Genomic DNA, 16,795 nt, shown 5'->3' with positions numbered 1-16,795 from the left:
CAGAAACCGAATACTGCATACTGCTGAAACACTACAACGCTACCTGGCAGTAGAGTGGATGGCGTGGCGTCATGCAATAAATACTTACTTTATTATGCAAATTGTATGATTGGCGGGTGTTCCAGGTAGCGCAGGACATTCATACTCTTTTCGCGAACGCCCGGCGTCATCACTGATTTCCAGTGGTAGATTTATATAATCATCACAGTTATTTTGAATTCAAAGATAAGACAACAATGATGATAGCTGATTCAGAAATACCATTCAGTAAGACACAACTACATTTGCCAAACCTTCTAGCGGCATAACTCGGTTGCGAGTAGCCGAGGGGAGACCAAGCCATCCACGGTGAAAGTTATGAAATACTGCTGCAATTACCTGTTAGCAGCACCAATAAAAATGAACCTGAAATATACTACAAAGTAGTGGGGGAACATGTTAAAAATCTGCCCAATTGCTCCAAGGGAGACCCTCTCATTTGATACTCGAAGTTCAAGGTCAGTGGTTGAAGGTTTGTTAGCACCATACCCGTGCAGGTGATAAGCGCTCAAGTCCTGGAACACATCGGACTTTCCACCCGCATCAAGCTAAAATAAATGACTGTTCATGAGTAAATGAATCAAAATACATTTTCGACGTGGATATTTATTATTCTTTAAGCGTATTATCAACTGTATCGTTGGTGACGATATTTATCTTTATAGTGTCATTTAGGAAGGATTTCCATGAACTTATCAGTACCGATATCTGAATGCCTTTATGCAACTGTATATATTAGTGGAACTTGACTAGTGTATCCTAACAAAGGAAAGAATCACTTGACATCTTTGTAAATACTTCATCAAAAGTTGCAGGAAACGTCACACCTGTTGTGGCCTTTTTAACATTGTAATGACATTATTCGTTACACAAAACCACTTCCGTTATCATGAAACTGTAGTCAATGCCATCCGTGTATAATTATGACATTATGTTTATATAAATACCACTCCAAATAGCTGGATCACTACATTTGAAGAAGTTGTGCTCTCATAACCAGTCAAGGTATGTATATGTTTTTATCTAAACCGGGGCGGTCGGGTAGCCTAGTGGTTAAAGCGTTCACTCGTCACGCCGAAGACCCGGGTTCGATTCCCGACATGGGTACAATGTGTGAAGCCCATTTCTGGTGTCCCCCGCCGTGATATTGCTGGAATATTGCTAAAAGCGGCGTAAAACCATATTCTATCACTCCCTTACTTTACTTCAACCACTTGTCATACGTGGGACTTGTTTGACTGCGCACCCTGATCACGTGACTTGTTACCCACATCAATCTCTGAACTGTTTGTACCAGTCTTTATTATCTACAATCTGCCTTCATACAGCTGTAGTGAGTGTGAGTGAGTTATTATTTAACGTCACATGGGCAATATTTCAGCCATATCGTGACGAGAAGTTACATTTATGATACATATATGTAGACTAAATAAAAAGCTGTCAACGATGGGCAGTAGAATAACTAGAATATCACAGACTTGATTTAAAACTAGTTGAGAATATTAAAAAAGCAGTAAGCATTAATGAACACCACAATATAAAAATGGGCTAGAAATCATCAGCCACTGAAAGGAGATCACCATACTGGGGACCATGGGGACTTACAGTACCTTAGCTTCCTGCACGGACCCCGGCAGTATTTATATCATCCCTTCAGTCACTGGCGACAGTGTACCAGTTAAGCCTTAGATTAAAATAACGAATATAAACTAAGTTAAAAAGCCTGGTATGCAGAAAAATACCTCGAATGATATGGGACTTACATACGCTCTTAGGGGGATAATAATTTTACGCTACTATAGCCACTAACAATCTAAGTTATTAAATTGCACTACCAATTTTTAAAACAATACAGTTAGTACATCAGAATTTATGAACAAGTTCTATTTCTTTTAAAAAAACATAATATTAAACGAGAATTAACATCATTAAAAAGTTTTAACATTGAAATATTTATCCCTTGTGATGGAAAAATCAATACAGTCAAGCAGGACATGCTTGACCATGATTCTTTCATACAGCTGTAATATTGCGTTTCACAAAAAAAACAAAAACAAATCGAGACACGGCCTGGTTCAGGGGGAAAAGAAACCAATGAACACTCAAACCAATGTGCGATCAGATTGCCATTCAAACGGCAATATATCTGGCTCAATTTGTCGTATATAATCTGATTTGTGCAGTCGCCAGCTCCACACATTAGTAAAATATCAAGCTATGCAAGTGTAAAGTTCAAGGATTAAGGCTCATTTGATTTCCTTAAGCTATAAACATCTTCATTTCTTCCGGTGGCTCTCCCTGGCAACGACTTTGACGTAGGATGAAAATGGCGGTAGGCATCGTTTCCGGTGCAGATCTTGAAAACCGTACATACTTCTTCACAAGACCTGGCACATAAATAAACTGGGCGGCAAAAGAAAGTATAGGTCGAGTTCCATGATCGATAACAAAATAACAAGAAGAGGTTTTGTTGTGAATTATAATATAATCTAGGAAGGGGTAACAACTGATTGATCAACCACAGTTTGAATGAAATTGTACAATCAAAGGTAATGTAAGCTCAAGGTAAACAATTGTGGGTAATCATAATCATGATTTCCACAAATACCGCCCCACACCATGGCACCTCCCCCGTCGAATGGATGGTCCTCTCGAATACACGCCGGAGCCAAACGTTCCCCTCTGCGTCGATAAACTCGTTCTCTGCCGTCATTTCGAAACATGTTAAATCGAATTTGATCAGTAAACAGCACTCGACGCCCATTTCTCCCTTGCCAGCGTCGAACCTGCCTCGCCCATCGCAGTCTCAGGCGTCGATGTTGAGCAGTCAGTACCGTGCCTCGGAAAGGACGATACGCTCGGATTCAAGCAGCACGAAGTCGTCGTAGTACTGTACGTTGGCTAATGTCCAAAAGCTGTTGATGCCGTCGCCGTCGCCATTAGGAATCTGTTTCGCAGGTGAATGAGCCGTATCTGACCGTCTTCCAGTGGTGTTGTCACTCGGGGTCGTCCGGTTCTAGGCCTGTCCTGTGTCCTCCCCATCTACCTGTACCGTTAAATCAGCCTGGCTACTGTTAATGGTGTACAACCAAACCCTCTGGCAATTTGGACCTGTGTTGCCCCAATTTTGGCCATACCGATGTCTCTCTGTCTGCTCCTGTGACAGTCGTGGCATTTCGTTTGTGTGCTTTCATCACGTCTGGTTATACCCTGCAGACGAACGCATTTATACAGCTAACATGCACGTGCAGTTTATCCCATAGGCGGGAAACCTGTTTCATCATTTTTTGTCACCGCACGAGCGCCGTCAAAGGTGGCGCGTTCGGGTGAGGTGTTTTTTGGTACCTGTTCCTGGGCAGTCATATTCCCCAAACCCACTTTCCACTAGTTATCGCTGTTTTTAGGAAAATGACAAACTGCCAACCTATACTTTCTTTTGCCACTTAGTTTAGGTCTGTGCGGAGTAGCCTTTTCATACTTTGGAATTTTGAAAAAAATATTTTCCATGGCAACGACTTTGAAATAGACTTAAAATGGCGGTAGTCCTCGTTTCCGGAGCAGATCTTGAAAACCATACAATATTTCTTCAAACTTGGCACACAAATAGGTCTAGTGGAAAACTGGTGCCTATTGATACTTTGAAATTAAAAAAAAATTGTGTTCCTGGCAACGACTTTGACTTAGACTGAAAATGGCGGTTGTCCTCGTTTCCTGGGCAGATTTTGAAACCTTACGATTTTCTTCACCAAACTTGGCACATAACTTGTTGTAAAGATTGTACGTTTGTTGGAGTGTTTCGTGTTTTGTGTTTCTCAGAAACACACGTCAATGATTACAGTGAAAGAGACCTGCAAGGATATCAAGTCTATCCAGGAGACACAACACATGGTATTGCTGTGTATGTTTCAACAAGTTTCAAGAACAGTGTCCAGCTATGTGATGTAATGTCATCTCGCAGTATTGAATACATTTCCTTCCTTGTTGGATGCTTGTGTGCATGTTCCTCCAAAAGTGTCATGGACACGGTTGTCGCATTCACTTACTGTTGTCATGAAGAAACTGCAGGATCTCTCCAAGCTGCATGAATGTGAACATGTCCTAGTTTCTGGGGATTTCAACTGTGATCCGAGTGAAGAAATGAAACTTGAATATTTCTTTAATGTGCGGAAAATGACTCAACTCATTCACTCTCCAACTCACTGTCTTGGAGCTACACTGGACTTGTTGTTTACTGATCATGCCAGTGCTGAAGCATTCCAGACTCCAGTCTACTACTACATAAGATGATTGGTGCTGTACTCCTCAGTACACGTCATGGTGAACCCTGCTCTCAACAGTCTCTAAGTAAAGAAAGCACTCTCTTGCTTCTCTGATTATTGTTTAAGTAATAACACACAACTCATTACAAATACACCTACGTTTTCTATCATAAACTGCAGATGGCAAAACAGCACAAGTAATAACTTTTTTTAGTGCTGCAATTAGGCAATTTACAGAAGGTCCTGTGAACACAGTTCACAGGAGCTAAAGCATTGCAGAAAACCGGACATGTCATAATGGCGTGGGATATGAGTATTTCATGCTTGTTATGTATAATTTGAAAAGGAGCATTGGCAGCATTGGCAGCATTGAGCAACTGAACAACCCACACTTCTCTATTTTCTCGAAACACCAGAACAAAATGATAACAATGCACATTTACTTGAGAAATCGCCAAATAGTTTTTACCTCCTTTTTGTCAGTCTACAATCTAGAATTCTGAAGGCATTTTGAACCTCATGGCGCCCCACTCTCTAGTAATGCATGTATCATGGAAATGCATGTATCGTGGAAATGCATGTATCGTGGAAATGCATGTATGGTGGAAATGCATGTATCGTGGTAATGCATGTATCAAACAAACATCATAACAACATGCCGGTACGACCTTGAACTTCGTATATGAAAAGTAGCCTCCCTTGGAGCAAGTGGACAGTGGTTAGAAATGGCCCAATGACTGTGTCGTGTATGTATAGTTTTATGTTTGGTGTTGCTAAGTGGTAATTGTAGCAATTATTCATATTTTCAAATCATCAACTGGATTGTGTTTCTTAACTTCAGTAAAATGTTCGCCATCCTGGTCGTTCTCGTCCTCATCAGCGCCACGGATGTTATGGCGCAGCGTGTTCCTCCTGGTGGTCTCTACGACGGCGGGGAACATCTTCATGGCTCTGACGATGGAAGAGTTATCAAACGGTCGATTGAGTCAAAGGTAATGATTTTTGTTGTTTTCCTTATTTTCGAAGCAGAAGTACAAATAAAGTCAGTAATGACTTTTGACTGATAAGTTCTTATATTCTTTAAATATTAAGCTTCTGTACAGATGCCTATGTCTTTATCAAGCAAGCAGCTTAGTGAGTGTATCTAATTCAGGCACATTAAAGTAAGGGATACCAAACTAGCAAGGAATTGAGGAAATGATAAAGGAATGTTAATGCTTAATCAAACTTAATTGAAACATGTTTAATCACCATTACATTACACAAGTAAATGTACGGCGGTTTATCAAAAGTATTCGTTTCTCTTCCTGGGCGGCCGGAGTACCAGCAGTTAAAGCGTGCATTGCGTCCACGTGGGGGAACGTGGTCCAATGTCACAAAATCATGTCACAAAATTAAGCTTGAATATTGCTAACAGTTGTGGAAGATCTAGGGTGCCCACATTGGTTCATCGCGTGTAGATACATGGCATCTATTATCTAGCTTATTTGATTGAGACGCAATCTTGTCATCAGTTCTCTAAAACATACAATTCTATTTTGTGAAAGGATGAACCAGTTTTTCTGTGAATTACAAAACCTACGGAAATATTATTTCTGTCCTGGTTTTCCTTGAAAGATTATTTGAAAATCACAGCCCACGCCCATGAATGCCAAGTGGTAGGCCCTTAATAAATCACAATATACTTAATATGTCCTGATCACGATATATGGAGTACATATGCCAATCAGTCACTCTCAGTTTTGTTAATTTCAAATCACCCATTATGTTATGGCTCTTCTACAGTTAATCCGGATATTCTTCTATTCAGAAATGTGTGTAGTACCGCAGGTATTAGCAGTGTTTCATTAAATGTTCCAACATGATGTGTCAAAGGAGAAATTTGTTTCATTATAGTTTCCTGTGTTTCAGCTGACATTAAAGGACGCGCAAAAACTACCGCCGGGAGTGCTCGCTTAACTATCTCTGACAGCAAACCAGTCACATTTTATGTTCAACATTGAAATGCGCAATTAAATAAATTGGAACCGTCTTTCCTCTTCTTTTTTTAAAATCTGACCGCAGGAGAAACCCACCGACGGGAAGGCTCCATTAACTATCTCTGCAATCAGGGACGGACAACTAGTCACATGTTCAAAATTAGATAGCACAATGAAGTTCATTGAAACTGTCTTTACTCCTGTTTTGTTTAATGTTTAAATCAAAGATATTCCAGCCATGCGAGATGAAAAGGGGTAAACGTCGCGTTCAAGATTTTTGCACTTATATAGCGACGTGCATGTATGTCTGTGTATGTGAGTGCGTGTGTGTGCGGCTGCTCGCACAAGTGAATGAATAACCCTCAGCATACTGACTACTAACAAGGAGCCTCCCAATCCTTATTTTAACCACTGAACGCCGAGCGCCAATCAGGGTAACATCAAGTACGATCTTTTAACGTCTTTTGGTATGATGCGGCCGGGGATGGAGCGGACACTCTACCACTGTACCACGAAGACGGTCTTCCGGGCACACGAAGATGGCTGGATTTGGAGCACACAAACCAGTGATTGATATGTTGAGCATCGTTCCTTGTCATCTGGGTACTGTGTCAGCTGGAAACAGTCGCCAAATTTCTGCTCTGAAGGTGTATGTTTGTGGATTCTTGTCAAAATACAGCGGCAATAACCACAATTGTTAATATGCATTTGCCAGGCGCTACCTAGACAGTAAATGAAATGTATCCAACAAATACGATTACATTTTACTGGTTTTACATTAAACCCCATACAGTCCAACATTCACAGAACCACACACATGATGGCACACACGGACCTACATCCTACATCATACGACTTGCAAAATGTTTCCAACAAGACATCACAGTCTCCAGATATCATGACGAAACAATTAGCTTCCTGCCCAAATGCTTTCGGTGAGTGAGTGAGTTAAGATTTAACGTCATATCGGCAGTATTACAATAACTAGAATATCACAGATTCGATGAAAAACTAGTTTAGAATATATAAAAGCAATAAGTATCAGTGAACAAAACAATTTAACAATGGGCTAGAGATCGTCAGTAACTAAAGGGAGATCACCATACTAGGGACCATGGGGACTTATAGTACCTTTGCTTCCTGCATGGACCCCGGCAGGATTTATATCATCCCTTCAGTCACTTGCGATAGTTTATCAGTTAAGCCAAAGATTAAAATGACAAAAATGCTACGTTTTAAAAGTCTGGTATGCATAAAAATTCTTCGAATGATTCGGGACTTACATATCCTCTTAGGGGGACAATAAGTTTACGCTACTTCAACCCCCCTCGAGGGTACAACTACTCACAATCTAAGTTATTAATTAGCACTACCAATCCATCAACTGAATCACTTAAACCTTTGAAAGACTATTTATTTTTATACTAAATATAGTGACAGTCAGAATACTGCCTTGTGGGACACCCTGTCAGTTAAAAACTTGGATATAAATTGAGGCAAACGGCCTTGCAACCCAAAGTCATGTAAAACTTTTAAAATACCGTGCTTACGTGTAGTGTCATATGTTTTTTTCTAAATCGAAAAAGACACTGCTTGCGTTGTTAACAATGGCATTTTTAACGAATTACTCCAATCTAACTAAATGGTCAATGGTACTGCGATTTTTACGGAATCCACGTTGAATATTTGTGGTTAAAGTTAATCTATTATTGACATTGCGTTCCATGGTTTTGAAAACGCATCTAGTCAATGAAATGGGTTTATAATTTCATGGATCGGAATGACCTCGTCCAGGTTTCGGTATGGGTACAACTATGGCATCATGCAAAGCAGAAGGAATTTTACCTGATGTCCATATATCATGAAAAATTTACAAAAGGGTTTCTAAACATGGTTCCGGTAAGTGCGTCAAGAGTTGATAGTGTATATTATCATATCCTGTAGCAGTATCATGTGCTTGTCCAAGAGCAGTATGAAGTTCTTGGATCAAAAATATTTCATTATAGTCTTCCCCATTATCTGACTGAAAATTAATTGTTTTCTTTTCTTGTTGTTTTTGAAACTGTTGGAATTGAAGGACATAATGTGAGGAAGAAGAATGTTTTGCTAACCTTTCACCTAGTTTATTTGCAATATCCGATTTATTAGTTAATAGTTCATCCCCATTCTTAAGATTGTGGATACTAGAGTTAGAACCCTTACCTTTAATTTTCTGTATCATGTTCCATACCTTAGACATGGGCGTACGGGAATATATTTTGGAAACATTATTTTGCCAAGATTGGCGTTTATTTTGTTTAAAGTGCGCCTGGTTTTAGCATTTAAAATTTTATATTTATTCAAATTATGGACCATGGGATGGCAACGGAAGTAGTGTTCATCCTTTTCCCGTGCCTTCCTAGCTTGTTTGCAGTCATGTGTGGGTTTGTTGAGGACTTAGAAATACATTCATCAGCGATTTCGTTTAATTCTTCAGAAAATAATTGTACAGGGTCAGTAGCATCAAGAAACATATCAGGTTTTGATTTATTGGATGCAAGCATTTCAAACAAAGGCCAGTTAGCCTTGTTGAAGGAGGAACATCTGTAGGTAAGACGGGTTTTAAAATGGTTGGGAAATGATCACTTCCACATTGGTTTTTGTGCACAGACCATTCAAACTCGTTTCATAAATCAGAATCTGTTACTCATAGATAAAGAGCAGAGTTAGGTACCTGCACCACGTTGTTGAAAATGAAATCTTCCAAAATTTCCCCTTTGTTATTAGTCTGAGCATTACCCGCACTGGCGGGGGACACCAGAAATGGGCTTCACACATTGTTCCCATGCGGGAATCGAACCCGGGTTTTCGGCATGACGAGCGAATGATTTAACCACCGGGCTACCCGACCGCCCCTCCAGTGGCTTTAGCACATGTAGGTGAAAAGGCATTGTAGGAGGTATAACCTCTAATATCAAATTTGTCAGTGTCTTTAAAGTATGTTTCTTGTAAACATATTGCAGATGGTGTTAAATCCTGGATTAAGAGCTGTAAATCATTATAATTATTCCTAAGTCCTCTACAGTTCCATTGAATTGGCTCAATTGGTGATCTCCCACGCGGGCGTGTGGAAGAAGAACTCCTTCCGGTCTCTGAAGACGGAGTTACCTCCATGTCCAGAAGTTCAAAGGAGTTGTGAACCGGTACCTCTGGTAGAGAGGGTACCCTGGCAGCTAGTCTGTTCAGTTTTTTCTTTTCCTTTTATGGATGGATGTACAATTTCAACGGCTGGTGCTGTAACAGTTGGGTCAGATTGACCAACATTCTGATTACCGATTCTGTAGTGAGTTTCTGCTGTAGAGTGAGTGAGTGAGTTGGGTTTAACACCGCTTTTAACAGTATTCCAGTTATATCACAGCGTGTCAGCTTAATGTGGGAGGAAAGCCCGAAGTGATGCGGGTCTAAGACGTTTACCACTTCGGTGAAACCCACGAGCACGGGTATTGTGCTGACAAACATAGAAAAATAATCTGGGCGAACCGGGATTCGAACCCACAATCACAGGTTTCTGGCGTACCCAAGGGACGTAACTCTGCACAGCGAATCGCGGAGCCTCAGACGACTGCCCCCCCCCCCCCCCCCCCCCCCAGAAAACAATGAAGAATCTGTCAAAACATATTTTGATAATATACTGAACTGCAAAAGAAACGTCACCCCAAGTAACATTGCATGAAAAGTTGTCATATAAATATCAGCAGAAGAACAATGTACCTTCACTGGTCAGCAACTCACAGACACAATTATGTTGAGTTTTATTTATATAACAACCGAGCCATAAATGCATACATTATATACAGATTGCATCGACGGATTTTGCTCTTGATGGAATTTACTGGTATTCTATGAACATGTTGCAATGACAATGATAAAACAGACGTCCCATTTACGTTTGGTGGAGTGTGGAACACATTACTGATTTTTTACGGATTGCATCGTCGGTTTTGATTCATGATGAAATGGAATTGTACTACAACAATGCCTTAACTGTGTTCAAAAAGACGTCATTACCTGTTGTATTTGATGAAGTATTTCCAAAGGCTTCAAATGTTTGGTGATGATTTAATTCATTACCATAAACAGTCCAAGTTCCATCAATACGTACAAACGTGTGAAGGCATTTAGATATCTGTTGTGTAATACTATACACCAAATGACACCATCGAGATCCATATCACTGACAACAATACAGTTGATACTATACATAAAGAATATCAGACGTATTGAAAACGAAAGTGTATCTTGTTGCATGTCATCTTACATTTTAGCATAAAGAATCAAGTGAGATAGCTTTCAGGAAATAGTTTCGTTTACATATGATTCAAGTTAAATACATAAACTTTTTTTCTGTGAATGTAGCAGTATAGTGAACAAACTCACGCTTGAGGTCTTTAATGCGATGGCCTGTATAAGAAGATCAAAGATCCGAGATCAAAGATATGAGACACTGAAACACAAAATTACATAATAAATAATAGGTACAACATTCTCAACCACACAATAATGACATCCAAAGTTCACTCTTTGACTTGCATATTGGCTATATAATATATACACAAAATAAATACATAACGCTTACACATTCTGTGTAAACATATACACAACTTTAAGATAGAAATTAATGTTATATAACATTACATTAAATGTGATCATGACATTTAGATTACAACGTAAGTCTTAGACAAATTTAACCAATGCAATGCATACCCTGTAGGTGATCCAAGGGTGTGGATCCCCACTGCCACACGTACGGCAACACCGCACTCATGGAACCCCTGTAGGTGATACAAGGGTGTGGATCCCTACTGCTACACTTACGGCAACACCACACTCATGGATCCCCTGTAGGTGCTACAAGGGTGTGGATCCCCACTGCTACACTTACGGCAACACCACACTCATGGATCCCCTGTAGGTGCTACAAGGGTGTGGATTCCCACTGCTACACTTACGGCAACACCACACTCATGGATCCCCTGTAGGTGCTACAAGGGTGTGGATCCCCACTGCTACACTTACGGCAACACCACACTCATGGATCCCCTGTAGGTGATACAAGGGTGTGGATCCCCACTGCCACACTTACGGCAACACCACACTCATGGAACCCCTGTAGGTGCTACAAGGGTGTGGATCCCCACTGCCATACTTACGGCAACATCACACTCATGGATCCCCTGTAGGTGCTACAAGGGCGTGGATCCCCACTGCCACACTTACGGCAACACCACACTCATGGATCCCCTGTAGGTGCTACAAGGGTGTGGATCCCCACTGCCTCACTTACGGCAACACCACACTCATGGGTCTCCTGTAGGTGCTACAAGGGTGTGGATCTCCACTGCCACACTTACGGCAACATCACACTCATGGATCCGAATATATGACACACAGTGTGAATGAGTATGGTTTTACGCCGCTTTTAGCAATATTCCAACAATGCCACGGCTGGGGGCACCAGAAATTGCTTCACACATTGTACCCATGTCAGGAATGGAACCCGGGTCTTCGGCGTGACGTGCGAACGCTTTAACCACAAGGCTACCCGACCGTCCCTATGACACACAGATTAAAACACTATTCAACATTTAATAAAGTAATACACACATTATATTTTCATGGATTCGCATGTATCACATCTGTATCTTTACATTACAAAGTTTTTTAAAAGATTCTAGAAGTAAAATCAACACTGACACACGTTTCATTGAAGTGATAGAATATATTTTAGTGATAAATTATGGTTGTTTAGTTTACCTTATGCAGATTGAAATAATTAGACGTAACCAACATTTATATTAGATTACATACATTTAGTTTACTTAATATAGAATTTTAAGTGAGTGAGTATTGTTTTATGCCGCCCTTAGCAATATTCCAGCAATATCTCGTCGGGGGACACCAGAAATGGGCTTCACACATTGTACCCATGTCGGGAATGGAACCCAGGTCTTCGGCGTGACGTGCGGACGCTTTAACCACTAGGCTACCCGACTGCCCTATAACATTTTGAACCTATTGTACTATTTCAATACAACACAAAATAGAGATTATAGCCATTTAACTCACCTGATTTAAGATTACATTTTTTTCTGATTCGATTCCCGACATGGGTACAATGTGTGAAGCCCATTTCTGATGTCCCCCGCCGTGATATTGCTGGAATATTGCTAAAAGCGGCGTAAAACCATATTCACTGGTCGTTTTTACTTCCACATTCCTGGGGAAAACCCAAGGAATTTCCAAGTACGGATTCACACAGAATTGTTGTTTGTTTTCATTTAGACCCTTTGATCTTGAACTCAACGTTTAAGTATACATTGAGAAAAGTCAGAGAGTTTGACTGCATGATCGTTCACGAATAAACTCACTACGACCCATTCTAGTGAACAAAACGAAGAAATGCCTTTCCCAACTGTCGTAGTATCGACTCGATTCGTGACTGGCAGTGACAGCAACCTATGGATTGACCCCAGTATCTATTTGACAAATCTTTACAATCACCTTTCAATGATCGGCAAATTGATCCATGATGTGATCCACTGACACTTGTAATCGCCAAAGGTTCATAACGAAATTCGGAAGTTTCTCTCATAGCGTTTCTCGTAACGTCGGCCAATTTGACATCTTGTACTTAATCGAAATGTATTATGCCACGCGGTCGTTGGGACTGACGTACTGGGGTAGTTCTAAACAGACCTTACTCATCTAATGATCATTTCATTTGGATGTATCTGTCCAAAACAAACCACAAATGATGTCACTGTAGAATAATGTGAACAAACATACGTCAATGTCACCTCTAATGAACTACTTCATTCCGCGATACATTTGGTTGTTTTATGGCTGTCAGTGTAAACACGAAGAAGCTCGTATTTAATAAAATCGTGGGTACATCTACATACATGGTGATACAAAATAGTGAGTGAGTGAGTGAGCTGGGTACAACGCCGCTTTAAACAATATTCCAGTTATATCGCGGCGTGTCAGATTGATGTAGGAGGAAAGCCCGAAGTGATGCAGGTCTCAGACGTTTACCACTTCGGTGAAACCCACAAGCACGTGCATGGTGCTTACAAACCTAGGAACATAACCGGGGAGAACCGGGATTCGAACCCACAATCATAGGTTACTGGCGTGCCCAAGGGAGGCAACTCTGCACAGCGAATCGCGGCGCCTTATACAACTGGGCCACCTGTCCCCCAGATACAAAACAGAGCTCCAACGTTCACACAATTTGGCCCTCACTCTATGAAGGTTCATACTCCAATGAACTCAGACAAAGTTAAAGTCATTTCTTATCTGAATGCTTGATAACCGTGTTCAAGGGTTCCACTGATATTTTGTACAATAGACTCCTCCTTCCATCTTTGTTTAAATTGTATATTCTTTTGTGGCATATATCAACATTTTATAGAAACATGAAAAACAAAGTCCCCCGGTGAGATGAAATAACATCGAACTCTGTACATGTACAGCACCAGAGTGGTTACGGTATTGTAGACTCTAACAAACTAGAGCATGAACACGACGACCAGAAGTTAGATAAAAGAATCTTTGTTACAATTCATTGAAGAAGAGCGTTTACTGACTTTACAGTATTATTAGTGAGTGAGTGAGTGAGAATGGTTTTATGCCGCTTTTAGCAATATTCCAGCAATATCACGGCGGGGGACACCAGAAATGGGCTTCACACATTGTACCCATGTCGGGAATCGAACCCGGGTCTTCGGCGTGACGAGTGAACGCTTTAACCACTAGGCTACCCGACCGCCCTTACAGTATTATTAACTTCATTCTCACAGTATAGAATAATGGCAAAGCTTTGTGAAACTTAACTTTTAAAAGTCATCCTTTTGAAAAGTCTAATAAAAAGGTTGGTTAGGGCATTGTTTCTACTTGGATACCAAAGACTAGTAGTACATGTCCCTTCGTAAAAACAAGTTTCATTTTTGTTTTATTGTAAAGCCATATTTCAAGTAATTTCCAGTTCACCTTGTTTTGTGCACTATTGCACACATTTATTTATCTGATTAACATCTTGTAAATATTTGACTTACCTTTGCATGTGTTTGTGACGGGTGCCACCGGTGGGGCAGGATACGCTCACCTTTTCGCGAACACCTGGTATCATCACTATTTGATAGTGATTCATAAACACATGCTCATGATACAGTCGGCATCATACAATCGACTCTGCTTTATGTAGTTATTTCTATTGGATATGGAATGGTGTTTTGTCGCTTTATTTACAACCCTAGTTTGGATTTCATCAGAGTCAACTTAAAATCCAGGACATCCTTCGGATATCTAGAGTTACCAAAATATTCCGTACACGGAGAGCTGTATTGGTTGTACTTCACACAATAGACATGTGTTGCATGGTAATATCACGAGTGCGGTAAGCTGTTCTGTTGTTTTCAGAGGTGAGGTGAGGTGAAATGGGGTTTAACGTCGCGTCCAAGATTACTGCACTTATGTTTACGGAACTTATATAGCGACGTGCATGTACGTGTATGTGTGTGTGTGGCTACTTGTACTAGTCCGGACTGATGCCGATTTATAGCAAATACCATGCCGCAGTTTAACATGAATACCCCACTCAGACACAGTATACTGACTCCGAGCAAACCAGTCCTTGTTTTAGCCCTTTAATGCCGAGCGCCAGACAGGGTAACAACAAGTACCATCTTTTAACGTCTTTTGGTATGACGCGGCTGGGGATCGAACCCCGGACCTTCCGCTCTCCGGGGGGACGCTCTACCTTTAGACAACGGAGGCGGTCCCGTTGTTTTCAGAACCCTTATACGGAGGGGGTACTAGATTGCAGTATTGATTTGTTTCTGTTTGTTGTATTACATATACTGTTTGATGTGAAATACATTTTTATACACTGCCCTTCCTGGTCCATGTTTGTACGGATTTAAGTGTCGGGAAGCAAAACGACTGTCAATATCGCCCTCCCCATTCCTGAAGATTATGCATTGAAGAGACGTTATAATCGCATTACCCTCTTTTCTAATGGGGCGGTCGGGCAGCCTAGTGGTTAAAGCGTTCGCTCCTCACGCCGAATTCGATTCCTGACATGGGTACAATGTGTGAAGCCCATTTGTGGTGTCGCCCACCGTGATATGGCTGGAATATTGCTAAAAGCAGCGTAAAACCTCACTCACTCACTCACTGCTCTAACAGGTTGGGGTCAGACCCTCTGTTGTCTCAGGGTTCCCCAGTCTGAAGGAGTACTGACGAGGGTGTTATTTTGATCTCCGTTACAATGAACATATTGATGTCACGGTGCCACACCCTTACCATTGACTCCTATGATGGGAAAATACCTTTTCTAAAACGTTTGTATAGTTTCCCCATCTATACAAATATGTTCTAAAGCCCAATAATGTGTAATTTTAGTTCTGTCAATCTGTAGTGGAATACACATTTAAACAGGTATGTCATCAGGCTACGACTTTAACTCTGGCCCCTGACAAAATATACGAGCACGGGTATGGTGCTGACAAACCTAGAAACATAGTCGGGTTGTACCGGGATTCGAACCCACAATCATAGGTTTCTGGCGTGGCCAAGGAACGCAACTCTGCACAGCGCAAATGGTTTAAAAATATATGTGTCATGTCGGTAAAAACCGACAAAACCTTCAAGCATCTTCTTTCAAATGAGGTTACTTAATTACTCTAAACACATTTAAGCGATATTATATTAAAACACGTCCCATTTTAATTCTGGAAACCCAATAGTCTCTACGGTCTTTGCCGACTCTCGATCAAAGGTATTTACAAAAATAAACATGCTATTTTCATGGGAACATACCAAGGAAGAAAAAATTAAAACAAATTGTTCAAAAACTCTGGACCAGACAATCCAGTGATTAATATCATGAGCATCGATCCACGCAATTGGGATCGATGACATGCATCAACCAAGTCAGCGAGCCTGACCACCCGATCCCGTTAGTTGCCTCTTACGACAAGCATACTCGCCTTTTATGGCAAGCATGGGTTGCTGAAGACCTATTCTACCCCGGAATCTTCACGGGTCGAAACATACATGTATGACCCGGGTTGGAACAGGCTACCATCACACTATTGATTGTCATAAAATACAAATAGACGAGATTGGGTGGTCAACCTCGGGGTGTGGTGATTGTGCCCCCACAGTGGAAAACTTTGCATACAATTTTATTTGTAGAGTATTTCAGAGTATCATGCATTCACGGGCGAAAATATATATTAATATCTATATTAAAAAAAAAAACTGGAATCATGTCAAAGCCAGAAAATATTCAGCATTATCTATCGACCCAACTCTATTGGGCGCATAAGGCAATCCATCTCATTTGTTTAACTTGCTAAAATATTGAGTAAATACATCAAACTTCTCTTTGGTTTTCAATATCATCAGCTGTATTGTTGGAACTGATTCAGATCTCTAAGGTGGCATTCATATTAGCATCTGAAGTACTTATCA

At 40.8% G+C, this 16,795-nt stretch overlaps 1 long non-coding RNA gene across 1 annotated transcript; it reads left to right on the top strand.

The window, feature by feature from the left end:
• The first annotated feature begins 1,017 nt into the window (after nucleotides 1-1,017).
• LOC139460808 (uncharacterized) lies at nucleotides 1,018-6,244 on the top strand. Its single transcript, XR_011652840.1, has 3 exons — nucleotides 1,018-1,044; nucleotides 5,140-5,290; nucleotides 6,210-6,244. It is a non-coding gene; the product is annotated as an uncharacterized lncRNA (long non-coding RNA).
• Nucleotides 6,245-16,795: the final 10,551 nt, after the last annotated feature.

This window comes from Haliotis cracherodii, unplaced genomic scaffold, assembly GCF_022045235.1.
Source record: "Haliotis cracherodii isolate W230 unplaced genomic scaffold, xgHalCrac1.p SCAF_14, whole genome shotgun sequence".
Classification (NCBI taxonomy): domain Eukaryota; kingdom Metazoa; phylum Mollusca; class Gastropoda; order Lepetellida; family Haliotidae; genus Haliotis; species Haliotis cracherodii.
This window is presented reverse-complemented; position numbering and strand designations above follow the sequence as displayed.